Raw genomic sequence first — 15072 nt, 5'->3', positions numbered from 1 at the left:
ACGTTTAAATTATTACAGGTAAATTTCTAAAAATAAAATACATTTGTTTTATCTATAGACACGTACAAAAATATTCAATTGGGATTGAGTTTGTAATGGTGTTATTTAATGTATTTTGGAAAGTGACAGAAGAAAAAGGATGGTTACGTCGTAAACATCCTCGTCTTTTTGGCCTTATTTCTATTTATAGATTTCAAGTGTTAAATCATTAAGGGTTGAAAGTATTTTTTTAATTGTTTTATCGACTGTTATATTATTAAGTTATCTAGTGTACCCGATTGTCTATTGTTTTAATTGTGTTGATTGTTTAAACAAAGCGTACATGATTAGGGCTCTAGTAGGGAATTCCTTAGGACACAGTGTCACGTTTAAAAACTGTCTCAAGTCATTAGTTCACTTGTAAGCAAACTATATACATTGTAGTTCTAAACTGATCTGATTCTAGGATTAAAAACATTAAGGTCCCCCGAGGTCGTAGGTCAGATGATGTACATATACGAAAGGTATAGATTTGACGAGGTTAATAAAGTAAATACAATTCCCTGGAACCTTTAAGTTGTATTTGTTTTCAGTTAATTATTGCCTCTTGAGAAGAATTTTTTTATATCTTTCACGTGCATGTCTTTTGAGTATTGTGTTGTTATCCATTCTTTCAAGATGATTTCGTTTGATACTTCAAAAGTGCTTAAAACAGAACTGAAAAGTGTTAAGCTAAAATTGTCAGAGGAAAAACGTTTTATTAGAGACCTGATTGTTTTGAACCATCCTGACAAAGTGTCCAGTTCAACTTCTCGTTTAGCCCATGCTCTGGCGTAGTCCTCAATGGAATCCATAATTATTTTGAAGTAATGGTTCCAATTGATGTGTTGGGGTTCTCTGAACTTAGGACCATGAGATATCACCTTTCGGAGATGTTCATGTTGAATTATGTTTAGGTGCACAGTATAACATGGCTAGAGGGGCTGTAGATATAAGGCGTGTGGGAACAGTCACATGTTAAAGGGGATTTTTTATGTATTCTTCTAAATCAGGGTCCTGCAATGCTTGTTTATAGTTTAATACTTTGAATTCAAAGGTTTTGGTGGAACTGTAGGTTAATAGGAACAGACTGATTTTGAAAATAAAGTAGAATTTTAGATGTTCCCTCCTTGTGAAGAACGTTGCTGATGTTGATTGCATCAATTCCTTTATTAGAAAACTGAACTGGAAGGAATTTCCTCCTTTCATCATGTAAAGGTTCCGATCTTACTGGTTTAAAAAGACGGAAAAGAGCTACATCACAAATTATACTGACCAGTCACTAAACGACATTCAAGCATATGTACATCAAAGTCAGAGTTTGCAGGATAGTTTTTAGAAAGTAAAAACCAGTGTGTGAAAATGGTCCATGAACTATATGCAGTACGTTGCAAACAAAATTCTGATAAAAACAAACATTGGAGAATAAAAAGTCAGACCTCGTTTCAAAAATAAAAGTGTATGCAGATTCCATCAACCAGCTGACAGGAGAACTTCAGGGCTTTCGCCAAACCAACAAAGACATAATCATGAAAACATACAATATAACAATCGCAGATGAGGACGATTTCGATAGTGTGCATGCAAGTCCGAGAACGGACTTGATTGGCAGGAAAGGTATATGTGACCGAGCAAAAATATGCTTTTCTTATTATTTTGGACTTTTACTTTAAATTCATCGGAAGTGTTAAATTATTTATTTTATGTATTTTGGTTTCTATTTACATTTCTTATCCATAACTTTTAATCGACATGTTTTGATATGCAATATGAAATTCTCATTGTGGACATTGAGCGACATGGTTTAATCTGTTACCTAATAAGTGACAATTTAGCTAATTCATAACTGTATGTTCTTAATTATCATAATCAGATTATAAATTCACATCTATTCTTCCAAGTTATAAAAACAGTGTGAACAATATCACTCAATTTAATAGTAATTTGTTATGTTTATTCGTGTCAATTTAGTTTTATATAAATAATTGTTTATAATTTTGACGAATCATGTTGGACTTCGGGCTGATATGCATAAAACCACTTTAGTTAAGATATCCAATCGTAGTACTAATTTATCGTAGGACATGTTCCGTTCGGAACAAATCTTAACTTAATAAGTAGTTTTATGCATATCAGCCCAGGACTTTACACTGAACACAGTCCATCCGAAATGAAAGAAATAAAAGTATTCCATACTGAATCATTGTATTGTTCATCATCACATGTTCCAGATTACCAAGTATTAGTTTGCACCAGAGTTGCAGGTCATAGTTACAGGCATCCGACTCAAGTTAGTCACCCTACCTGTCATTTACATTCAGCGTATTCGTCCATTGTGTGGTCAAGGGCATCACACAATTCAGCCAATTAGACAGAATCTTGTTACAAAATCCTATAATTCACCATGTTTCCCCGGCAACAACAGGATGAACATGAATATTCTGCAAACAAAAATGCTTAACACTGCAGGTTATGCTAGTTTACAAAAGTGAACTATGCTGCTTGAATATTCCTTTCTTCAACAAATGTTTTAAAAGGGAAATTGTATATAAACGATTAACTATTTTGATGCAACACATGCCTGTACCAAATTGGTCTATTTATTTTGATAAGACGGTTTACATAGTAAACGTTGATGAAACTTCTAGCCAATGGCCTATAAAACAACAAAATAATACAATGTATATACTTTAAGAGGCCAGTATATAAGATGTTATATCAAATATTTGTCAAGGTAGAAATTGTTCCAAATCCAAACTCATCGCAACCTCAGATTGAAACAATAAACTAAGAACCAATATTCGAAGAAAAAACGCGCCTTCTCTTTTCAAATGTAATGGTTCCAACAAGTTAATGACTATGTTGATATAATTAAGCCAGTTTATAACGATATTGCAGTCTTGCAAATTTAAAAGAAGCAGCTAGGTCTGAATATAAGTGAGAATGAAAGCAGCAAGTTGAAAGAGATCAAGAGCTGTAAAATGTCAAGCATGGTTCTTTTCTTGTCATACCGATAATGTCAATGGTATTTCCAACAAAACAAAATTAGAAAATAATAAACTTTTCATAACAGAAAACCTTAATTACGTAAAACAGCTGTGGTTCTACGCTCTTAAAGTACATTTCTTGAAAACGCATGATGGTTATATTACTGTAAAAGAATATCGACTAGCCTATGTGTTTCGTCATCAAAATGAACGTTACAAACGATGTTGCATTAGAATATACTGTCTATAATATGAACTGATTAATCAGGATATTCCAGCTCTTGTTGATGAAATTGCAGAAGAGGACTTACTCAGTAAACTATGGTGACACGTGTATCTGTTTTCATGTTACCTGTTTCATATTTACTCTGTAATTTGAAGTCATCGATTTACTTTATTTGTTATTGTTCAGCATTTATTTAGTCTATTTAAACGTGTACGTCAGAATCAATTTTGACAAAGAGTGGTGATGCTAGCAAACGTCATATAGAAATAGGTATATTTTACTGCAAAATTGGTGGAGTAATCATAAGAAAGGCGATAATTAACGTTAATATCTATGATAATGAATTTTCATATATATATCATGGCTTTAGATACAATTTAACACTATTTATCCATGCTAAAATTTTGTGTTAACTTTGTATATCTTTTGATGTTTGCAGTGGATGTGAGGTCAAATCAAGGTTCTGTGAAACGACACAACTATGTCTATCACATTCATTGTAATTTTTCAGCTGTAGAAAGAAATCCCCGTCAAGATAACATTAGTTTGTCATTATATTGCATCTCTGTCCCTGAAAAAGGGTAATAATTTTATCATGAAATAGAAAGTCGGGTAAACCTTTTACGTCCCAATGTTTCAAATGCAGGTATAAAACAAAAACTAATGATAAATCACTTCAGATTCCATTATTTTTATATTTCAAAGCTAAATGATGGTATAAAAAAAATCAAAATTCCCATTTCAAGAAATCCAAATATATGTATATATAATATAATATATACAAATTTAATAGTAATAATTATAAATAAGTCTAAATTGAAAATAACGTTCAAACCTATGATTGCGTTGGATAAAAACCGCAATTTTTATACGTGTGCATGCAAAACAAATTTCTTGGAAGAGGGGTCTAAATACAGCACAAACAACATTTTCCAAAAGACCAAAAAAGTGAAAAAGTATATTTAAACAAAACGCATTTGACTAACAGGTCGAACAACGGATGTTCTTAAATCCTGCTGACTGCCATTGGCGATTGCCAAATAAACGGATCACAAGATGTAACAAAATGGATCTTTACTATTAATTGAATACCAAACAGAAAACAATAAACTTGCGGAAAAGATGGTATACCGCAAAGATGAGGTGCAGAAATTTGTACACCATATCCGGATTTCGACAATTAATGTCTCTTCAGTGATGTCTGAGGAACCGAAACGGTATTTGGAAGGCCATATAATTTACTATAATTTAGGATAGACTCTTGAATTTTGAAGAGTCGAAATAAGATAAACGGATCATATAAACCCGAAGGCAAATATAATACAAGCCCAAACGAAAAAAATATAAATAAGTCTAAATTGAAAACAACGTTCAAACCTATGATTGCGTTGGATAAAAACCGCAATTTTTATACGTGTGCATGCAAAACAAATTTCTTGGAAGAGGGGTCTAAATACAGCACAAACAACATTTTCCAAAAGACCAAAAAAGTGAAAAATTATATTTAAACAATCGCATTTGACTAACAGGTCGAACAACGGATGTTCTTAAACCCTGCTGACTGCCATTGGTGAAATGTAATAAGATACACATTATTACAGAAAAATTACGGCATATTACTCATCTAAATCGTGAAAATGTACTTTAAAAACAGCAGTCGAACACGCCGTTCACCAACATCCCCTTGAATTTCTACTAAATAACTTTTGAAGGCAGACATTACTTTAAGTTGAAAATACATTAGTTCAAATAGTTATATAACATCTAGATATTAGTCAACGATCTTTCTTACGAGGGCGCTGGATCGTTTTGAGAAACGATTCTGTTCACCTTAAATAAATTATAAATATGTCTAAACAACACCAATATTAGAAAAAGGAAACAATCAATGTAAGTGTATCTATAAATATTTCGGATAACAGATGTCCTTCATCAGTATGATTATGATAAATCAATCTTTTCTGATTTAACTAATACAATCTTTACCGTTATACAATATAATTCTAAAATTTCAAAAGTGACGTAGGTTAAGTACTTACAACAGAGACTGCATAGATGTGCATCATAAAAGAAAAGTAATGTGCGATATGACTGGTACCATTCTAAAATTTCACAGGTGCATGACGAAAGTTAAGTTATTACAACAGAGACTGCGTAGAAATACATTCCCAACAAATAGCACTCATCGATCTGAACTGGTATATAAAACAAAATTGACGAAGGTTAAGTAATTACGCAGAGGCTGCATATTTTTACATCCCAAACGAGTAGCACCGTGCAATTTAAACTGGTATAATTCTAGAATTTAGGAGTTTACGAAAATTGAGGAAAATATTAATTTAACATTGAGTTTTAGTTTCTTTTCCTGTATGTTATTGAAAGCAATAGTTTTCGATAAAAAAAAAAAAAAACAAAATATTTCCCCAAGAAAAAACAACCATTTGTCCCTTTCTTTTGCACCCCGCAACACACGAAAATAGTTGGTGCCCTATTCGCCAACATTTTAAGTTGGTATTTAGGTGCTTTATGCTACGCACACACGAAAAACTGCGTAAAATGATTGAATTTTACAAAATTTATTGCACAAATAGTATTTTTATTAATCTCATCAGATTACTTAATATATCTTAGCGATTAGGTACGAAAACAACAGCATTTATACCGCATTGTACTTGTTACCTTGCTTGTGTATCAATCAATGATTCTTTTGATTTTATACGAAGGACTACATGTATATATATATTAGACAACACCCAGTAGGGTGATTTTCTGTTAAGGGGAATACATTATGACACCCATTTTGAAAATACAATATGTCTAACAAAATGTTTTATGCGCATTTGTTTTGCTTTACAATTCTAAGTGAAAATATTTTTTTTCAGAATACTGTTTCTTCTTTTCGTATTTAAAAAAATATAAGAACATAAATCAAGATTTCTTTGGTAGCTGAGATTCGGAATTAACAATCGTTTTGTAGGATATGTATATCGTTTATAAAGACCTATAACATCATATACTATTAGTATCTATGATATGATATTGATATGTATTCCACTTATAAAATGATTAACCTATGATATCATATACTATAAGTATCTATGATATGATATGTATTCTACTTATTAAATGATTAATCTATGATATCATAATAAGTATCTATGATATGATATGTATTCCACTTATAAAATGATTATTCTATGATATCATATACTATAAATATCTATGATATGATATGTATTCCACTTATAAAATGATTAATCTATGATATCATATACCAAAGTATCTATGATATGATATGTATTCCACGGTTTCCACTTATACAATGATTAATCTATGATATCATATACTGTAAGTATCTATGATATATGTTCCACTTATAAAATGATTAATCTATGATATCATATACCAAAGTATTTATGACATGATAGTTATTCCACTTATAAAATGATTAATCTATGATATCATATACTGTAAGTACCTATGATATAAAAACAGACTTTTTTCAATTATTCTTTTCCCTGCAGATTATATACCACCAACTTAGCAACATGAAGACATACATAGTATCAATATTCCAAGTAAAGTTCGTGACCTGGAAAAGATCACCGATCAATACTCAGCTACGAATTTTTGTCCGTAATAAATTGACAGACGTTGTTTTGCAGCGACATTACAAAGTACAAACTCATTCATTCCTATCGCAAGAACGATTTTCAAAAAAAAATTCTCTGAAACTTTATACTGCTTGTAAACTAAACAACCAATTTTTCAAGGCTGAAAATCTATTTAAAAGAGTGAAATACGGATGAGAGATAATGCTGTGGCGGATCCAGGGGGGTTCCGGGCCATGGAACCCCCCCCCCCCCCTTTATTTGACGATCAATTATGTTGAATGGGGACATATGGTTGAAACCCCCTTTTAAAAATGGCTGGATCCGCCCCAGCAATGAGAGAACAGAAAAGACAAACATTCAACTCTTGATTCATAACCGGAGGCACAATTTATTATGTTTTTGGTTCATCGGTTAAAATTTATTATTTAGAAAATTCATAAGGAGCTAGACAAAGGAAAATCCTGACCATTTTAAACAGGTTTTTGATGAGTTGTCAGTAGCTTATTCTGTGCATTACATTTGCGCGCATTACCATTACATTTCCGCGCAAAAATCATTACGTTTGCACGCAGCTTTTGATTACATTTGCGCGCATTCTTTCACAGGTAAACTCAGGTAAATTCAGGTAGATTATACCTATTTATTTATTTAACTTTACAAATATGTTAAAAATTCATTATAACTATTGTCATATTTATTATGAATTATCTTAATTTTACCTGTTTTACCTGTAAAATGAATGCGCGCAAATGTAATCAAAAGCTGCGCACAAACATAAAAAAATTCAATCCCTAAATGCTCGCAAATGTAATGCACCCAGCTGATTGACAGATATGTTTATTTTACCACGATAGATCACATGTCGCATGTCAATTTTCAATATTTATGGACAAAAACAACCCGTTTAGTCAGTGGGGATGAGTTGGCATTGCCTCGTGCGATCTCTACGTCTACCAGAATCCTGATCTAAATCCTATAATAAAGTTCTTTCGACGGTGTTTTTAGCCTTATTTCAAGGGAAAATATTCTGATACTGTTTGGATTTCATTAGCTTTAGAAAAGAATATCGATTAAAATGTTGTTGGTTTTTTTTCATCTTTGACTTTTTTGCATCTCGAATTGCTAAAGGTTGAGGATTTTTCTCCCGTAAATTACCTTAATTTATAATATTTCTTATTTTTGTTATAAGCATGAACAAAAGGAGCGTCGGAATGGAAATGAAATTTCTATACTATAATCTAATAGTATAGGAGTAAGTCCGTGTGACTGTCCTCTTTTATTTTCATTTATATTTTAAATAATTTTCCATGCCAAAATTATTGAAAAAAACAGACATTTGCCCACCTTCCAACTTTGAGCTTTGATATGGGCATGTAGCAAAGGCAATATTTTGGGCAGGTAATAAACTGTACCAAAACAAGAAAAGGTTTTTTTTTAGCTCAACACTGGTTTAACAAACAATACTTAAATAAACGCAATGGGATTTACTCTTGCATTTCTTTACTTTGCAATACAATTGTATGAATCAATGTCAGCATTTGACACGAATAAAACATGATATTCCGTGTAACGTTTGTTCGAGAACGGGAACCTGTCGTGACTTTGAATGTGACATAATAAACGTAAAAGTCACACTATTGTTGACGTCAATCGAAATCAAACCGATACATTATTTAAACAAAATAAAGTTGTCACCAAAACAAATTTGGGTATATTTCATACAGTGTCTGAGCGAGCCCGCATGCGGAGACGAGTAGCCAAATTGTCATTACGGTATGCTAGTACGCGTACCCGCTTCAATGACGATCTAATTAAAATTAAATACTTTTTAAAATTGCTCCCGTTCTGATATGTCGCGCATCGATACATATCAGAACGGGAGCAATAAATAAAGTAAACTGGACCCCTGCTGTTGTTTCAATCTTATGTGTCGAAGTATCAATCAGCGGGTGGCCAGTTAATAAATAAAGGATTTAATTTTAATTAGATTGTAATCGGATCGGGAATGAAACGTGAAATATACGCGGAAATTATCGCAATTAGTGAATAAATAAACGTATTTACACTTTTGGTATATAGCTATATTTTGCCTCCGAATGACCTTAGATCTACTCCGAATCACCTTTTGACGTCAGGCAACAATCACTTTTTAATTGTGACGTCAAATGTTTTGAATTATGATGTCAAAGTTTACGGGAACCTGTGTGATTTTACGTAATGGCGGACAAATTTGCATACAAGTGTAAATACGTCTATTGATAACTACTCAGAAGTTATATTAATATTTATATAGTAAGTGAACATTTTCTCTCAGTTAATAAATAGTCTTAAAATGGAAGAGTTTAATATATCTGTGGGGAAGACATTTATATAATGAATTGAAAATCAAGAAATACCGCCACATGTAAAAAACCGGAATACTCACGGTATCGGTCTTCTTATGTTACTTTATACTTCTTACTTCCGGTGAACAGCTTCGGAAATTTGTGGAAATTTCAAAAACTCCAAAAGTAAGAAACTATCTTATATTGTACTCGTATGTATATATTTATCACATTTTTTTACATATAAGATGAGGGAGGGGCTACCATAGATGTGATAATGTAATCAGGCAGTCATCGTTGTTGTTGAATGTTGTTTTTGGTAATTTCCTCGGTTGACTTCGGATGTCAGATGATGATGATGCATGGCTGCTTAACGCCCTGCGGCAAATTAAATGCATATTCAGGACGAAAACATGATAATATAATGCGAATATTATCCCTGCTTTGTACTAAACCTAGACACTCAGCCGGTTTTTTTAATATGTCATGTCTGTAGAAAGACATGTCACTCTACCTGGACACATTATTCTGACTCCTAGCTGGCTAGTCTTTCGTCTTACTCCTTAATGCTGTGTGCTTAGCAGAGAAGCATCAAATACCAATTGTAAAGTCTTTGGTTTGACCCTGCCAGGGTTTGAAACCACAACCTCCCACTCATGAGACCATCGAAGCAATTTGTTGACTTTGGAGCATCCTGTTATACTCCTGTTATCCATTATTGATGGTAAGGTATGGATAAGGGATTCTTTATCCATTAACTTCTATTCAATAAGTTTAGTCTGGTGCAATGTTTACAGTTCACAAATTATAAAAGGTTTTTCAAGTTAACGCTCTACATTTGTCATGTTTGTACTATCATGACTATTGTGCAAATTTTTAGTACAGGAGATTTCTACTGATCTCCTCTTTGTCCTGAATAACGAAATACTTTTTGACTTACAACTGTTACAAGCCCATAAATCTATTTTTCATGCTGCTTCTTTTCAGGAAAATTTTACTTGCCTAGCCGTAAGGTTATGGTTAATCGTGAAAACTACAATGTAACTATGTGTTCGCCAATTGCCACTCTCCATTGTACATGCATTTTCTATACATTGTCGATATCAATGCAAATATATGGTTCATTATAAAAATAAGGAAATGTGGTATGATTGCCAATGAGACAACTATCCACCCAAGTTCAAATGAAGTTGATGTAAGCAATTATAATTTATAAGCAACCATGCATATGACCTTCATGTCATTTTTCAGTACTCCAATAAACATAATTAATAGCAAAAACATTATCTTTTCCTCTTTAATTCTCAAATCTAGAGTGACATACATGTATCAGCTTGTTAGATACAGCATCCAAGCATCACTGTACATGTACTATTGTAGGTGAAGCTTTTCCTATTAGTTACACTATTTATAAGCAATAAACATTTTACATCAGGTGACAAGCAACAACACTACAAAATTACATGCTCCTGACTTGGGACAGGCACATACAGAATGTGGATGGGTTAAACATGTTTGAGGGCACCAACCCTCCCCTAACCTTGAAGAGTGGGGTAACAGTACAACATAAGAACAAACTATAAAAATCAGTGTTAATTGCAGTTGAATAAACTTTCTCTGATTATAAACAAATGTACATGTACATGTAGATGTAAAGTTTTTAAAACAATATCTGGCTGCAATTTACTATTAAGATTTGCAGTCAATCATATCTACCATTTGTCTACTGTCTGTATTGAATATAACACAGTAAAACATTAGAAAAACAAAAATGTTGATTTCAAAGAAATAAACAACTTAAATATTATCAAAGGATCATCAAATGTAAATGAATTCCTAAAAAAAAATATGTAAGAAATAAGAAATAAAGTTAATCTTTAATTTAATTTATAATTCATGTAATTAATTACTTAATTCATTGATTTTATTATTGTGAATTTTTTTCCTGTGACTTTTTTTTCCTACAGTCTTTGAAATATTTAGATTGAAATACCCATAAAGAAGTCGATGTTTATATGTCCATTGGTAAGCTGGTGGTATTCTTCGTTACAATCACCCCATTCTGTACACAAATGGTACAACAAATTTCCTTTAGCTAATTAATGGTTTTAGAAATTTGATCAATTTGTCATATATACTGTTCCAGGTTAAAAACCTTACCCAGCAGATGAAAAATCATATTTGTATAATCAACATGAAAAAGAATTTTATTTCCTGAAAAAATATAAGTTTGATCATACACATGGATATTATTTTTATTCTTATTATACATATACCCGGCCCCCACTTTAGGAGTTGGGTGGGGTTACAAATGTATTTTGCATTCACCTAGAGCTTGTCATGCTGTCGGTCAATTTGTCCAACAAATATTTCTGTTGAACCAGGGTTCAAATTTGCTTTAAATAATGAAAAGTCCAGGACCATTTGAAATTTTAAGTGAAGGGTCCTCTTATAAGAAGTCAATGGTCATATGTATCAAGCATCAGTGTAAAGAATGATGGGTCCTTGACTTTTGTAATTTAAAAATGAAAAGTCCTCCTCTAGAAAAGACAGGTCTCCGACCTCAGACCCACACTAATTTGAACCCCTGTGTCATGAATATGAGCCAAGAGACTTTAGAACGCAATGTAATGTAACAGTTTCGCAGACTATCGCGCATACTATTGTAATGTAACGTAAAACTATTGTTACATATCTACGCATCTATAGAATCATAAAGCATCTCAACTAGCAAGACATTATTTTCTTTACTCAAGTCTAATAAGTTAATAACCCTCAAGATATTGGTGCCGTGACCAGGATCTACATGCAGGAGTCGGCCAGACAATAACACAGATAAGACAATCATACTGGATCCCGGCATTTCAACAATGTGTGAACAGTGTCTTGCATAAATGCGTACAATGCCAAAAAATGATTGGTAAACCGTATAACAGATCGGAACCACCACCACTACCAAAGGATCAAGTAAAAGACACCATACCATTTTGTACAACAGGGATAGATTTTGCCGGACCTCTACAGATGAATGATACATCAACACAACCGCGGAAGGTATACATATGTTTATTCATATGTGCATGTATACGAGCTATACATTTGGAACTTGTACCTGATTTGTCATTGAACACTTTTATCTACGCATTTAGACGTTTTATCAGTCGAAAAGGAACACCACAAAAACCAACATTTGTAGCCGCATCAAACAAACTACAAAGTCAGCTGAATTTTCATATCAACTGGAAATTCATTCCGAAAGGAGCACCTTGGTACGGCTGATAGTAGGAGCGTCTAATTGGCTTAATGAAAATGACATTAAAGAAAGTTTTTGGTAGAGCGCTCATCAGCGAACAATCATTGAGAACAATACTTACGGAGATTGAAACTATCATAAACAATCACCCACTTACATATATATCTTCAGACATAAGAGATCCCAAACCATCTGACCATTGACATCATCTCATCTTTTACATGGAAGGATTATTTCGATAACAGAGATGCACAACGACATGCACAACACGAATATTCAAGAACTTTGAGAGAAAAGGACTTTTGTAAGACCACTTCGCAAAATGTTGGTCTAACGAATATCTTACTTAATTACGTGAATATCATCAAGCCTCAGGAAAACATAATGGACAAGTTAACATCGGTGATGTAGTTCAACTAGAAAGAGAATCACCACGACTTTTATGGAGAATGGAAACAATAGAAGACGTTATCAAAGGAGGTGACGGACTTCTAGAGGACTAGTTACCACAGGACCAATTGTGAAGTTATATCCCTTAGAACTATAGTAACTGGTGAATAAAGGACTGTTAAGTGATTTTTGTGAAGGACAGTCAACATACCGGTAATGTGAAATTTTACAAAAACTTTCAATTTGATCTATTCACAGATTTTTAATTGTTTTGATTATTTATCATTTTAAAATAATTTAATTTCTTTTGCATTTTGAGGCCCCCAGAATGTCGTGAATATGGGCCAAAAGACTTTAGAACGTTATGTAATGTAATAGTTTCTCAGACTTTCACGCATACTATTGTAATGTAACATAACGCTATTGTTACGTATCTACACATCTATAGAATCATAAAGCATCTCAACTAGCAAGAGTCAAGACGTTATTTTCTTTACACAAGTCTAATAAGTTAATGACCCTCAAGATACCCTGTGAACATTTGTAAGGAACAAATAAAATGTACTACTGCATGACTTCATATTTAGTTATCATCTTGCCAGTCTGTGTAAGCACTTTTCAGACCTGTAGGATACATGTACATGTACATGTACCTACTTTAAAGTACTTTTTGTTCGTCGATGCTTTGAATTTTTAAACAAGATTAAAGAATTTCACATTAATTAGCCAGCACACATTCCAGCACTACTGTCAAAACAGAATGATTTGGTCAGTGGTTAATTATGACATGTATGAGTGCTTTTCAGATCTATACTTCCTGTTTTCAGATTTACAATGGACTTTGAATTACAAGTTGGGGTATGCTTAGCATGACAATGTGTGCATTATTATTATATGGTCCAGGACACAGTTATAATATAGTCCTATATTATAATATATATATAATATATGTTGTCTACAAATATACATGAAGTCCCTAGTGTGGACAGTATTTAACTTCAATTACATTTGTACTTGCAAATTTTTTTTATACACCTCAAAATTTATTTATTTGTATTTTTACATAAAATATTAAGAAGCCAAAAGAAGGGGTATACATGTAATTACATGTAAAAACAATTTGGCTGAAGACTTTTAAGATAAAGTAGTGATTTTGTTCAGTTGAAAAACTTAAAGGTAAAAAATTTAAAAGGTGAAGCTGTCAAACAGAATTATAGACCCCCTTAACATTAAATGTTTTGAGTTAGAGCTGATAGACTTTTCAATGATTTTGATATAATTTGTCCCAAAAGTTGTATGCTACACTGTTGAAATCTTATTGAGATACATGTAGAGCAGGTGCAATCTTTTTGATATGCATTTATTGTCTTTAAGAAATGCACTACTGAAATAAATGTGTTCTCTGGGGATATATCTAGAAATTTAAATGTTATTTTAGTCTGGTAGAAGGCTGTCTAAAGACAAATGAAAGATGCAATTAAGAAAATGTTGAATCAAAAATTTTCTGATAAATATTTAATTTTTGAAAGTTCAACTAGTAAGTAAACAATACAATGTTAACTATCAAGACATAATAGTTTGAGGTTTGTTTTCAAATATATTTGATTGGTTTTGGACTTATTGTATATTACTAAATAAGAATAAAAGATAGCATTCGCGATTAAATTACAAATAAGGATTGTTTTGCTACTTGATGACACCAGCTTCGTGTAAAAGTATTCATTTTTTGTATTGCACATGTAATGCCATTTAGTAAAGATTCTTTGTAACTTTTAGGTTGAGGTTCTTTTTACACAGTCTTGATAGTATTGTTTTCCCTTTAATGGTTTTTTACAGGATTCTTTTCTTGCACACATGTACCAAAAATAAATTTTAAAGTATCAATCCTTTCACTAACAACAACACACAGAGAATTTATACTGGTACAATATTGCTGTACTGTAAATGAGGAACACAAATAAAGTTTCATTATAACTTATAAGTACATTGTACTATTCAACTATAATGAAAAATTTATTTTACAGTCAACTGATTTTTTACACTTTACCAGTACTTTCCAGTGTTCTCACCAGTATTTTAAAATAGCAACATGAGATTTGAAAAAGCACTGTTTCCTTATAATAAAATTACAACAATTAAAATGCATGAATTCATATGAAAGATCTATTCAGATAGCACCATGGTACTTTCTTCTGTAAGGCTGTTGGGGAAGCACACTGCATTCAATTATTCATGTTAATATTTTATTCTTTATCAGCAG

The 15072-nt window shown here is 32.3% G+C and overlaps 1 protein-coding gene across 1 annotated transcript in view; it reads left to right on the top strand.

Moving 5' to 3' along the window:
• Positions 1 to 9308: 9308 nt before the first annotated feature.
• LOC127728258 (cell cycle checkpoint protein RAD17-like) overlaps positions 9309 to 15072 on the top strand; it is a 36672-nt gene continuing 30908 nt past the window's right edge. The window contains exon 1 of the mRNA XM_052235546.1: positions 9309 to 9355. The gene's annotated coding sequence lies outside the window, so the exon portion shown is untranslated. The remainder of the gene's footprint in view (positions 9356 to 15072) is intronic.

Source organism: Mytilus californianus, unplaced genomic scaffold, assembly GCF_021869535.1.
Source record: "Mytilus californianus isolate M0D057914Y unplaced genomic scaffold, xbMytCali1.0.p SCAF_1, whole genome shotgun sequence".
Taxonomy (NCBI): Eukaryota; Metazoa; Mollusca; class Bivalvia; order Mytilida; family Mytilidae; genus Mytilus; species Mytilus californianus.
The sequence above is the reverse complement of the archived record's forward strand: the minus strand, read 5'-3'. Positions and strand labels throughout refer to the sequence as shown.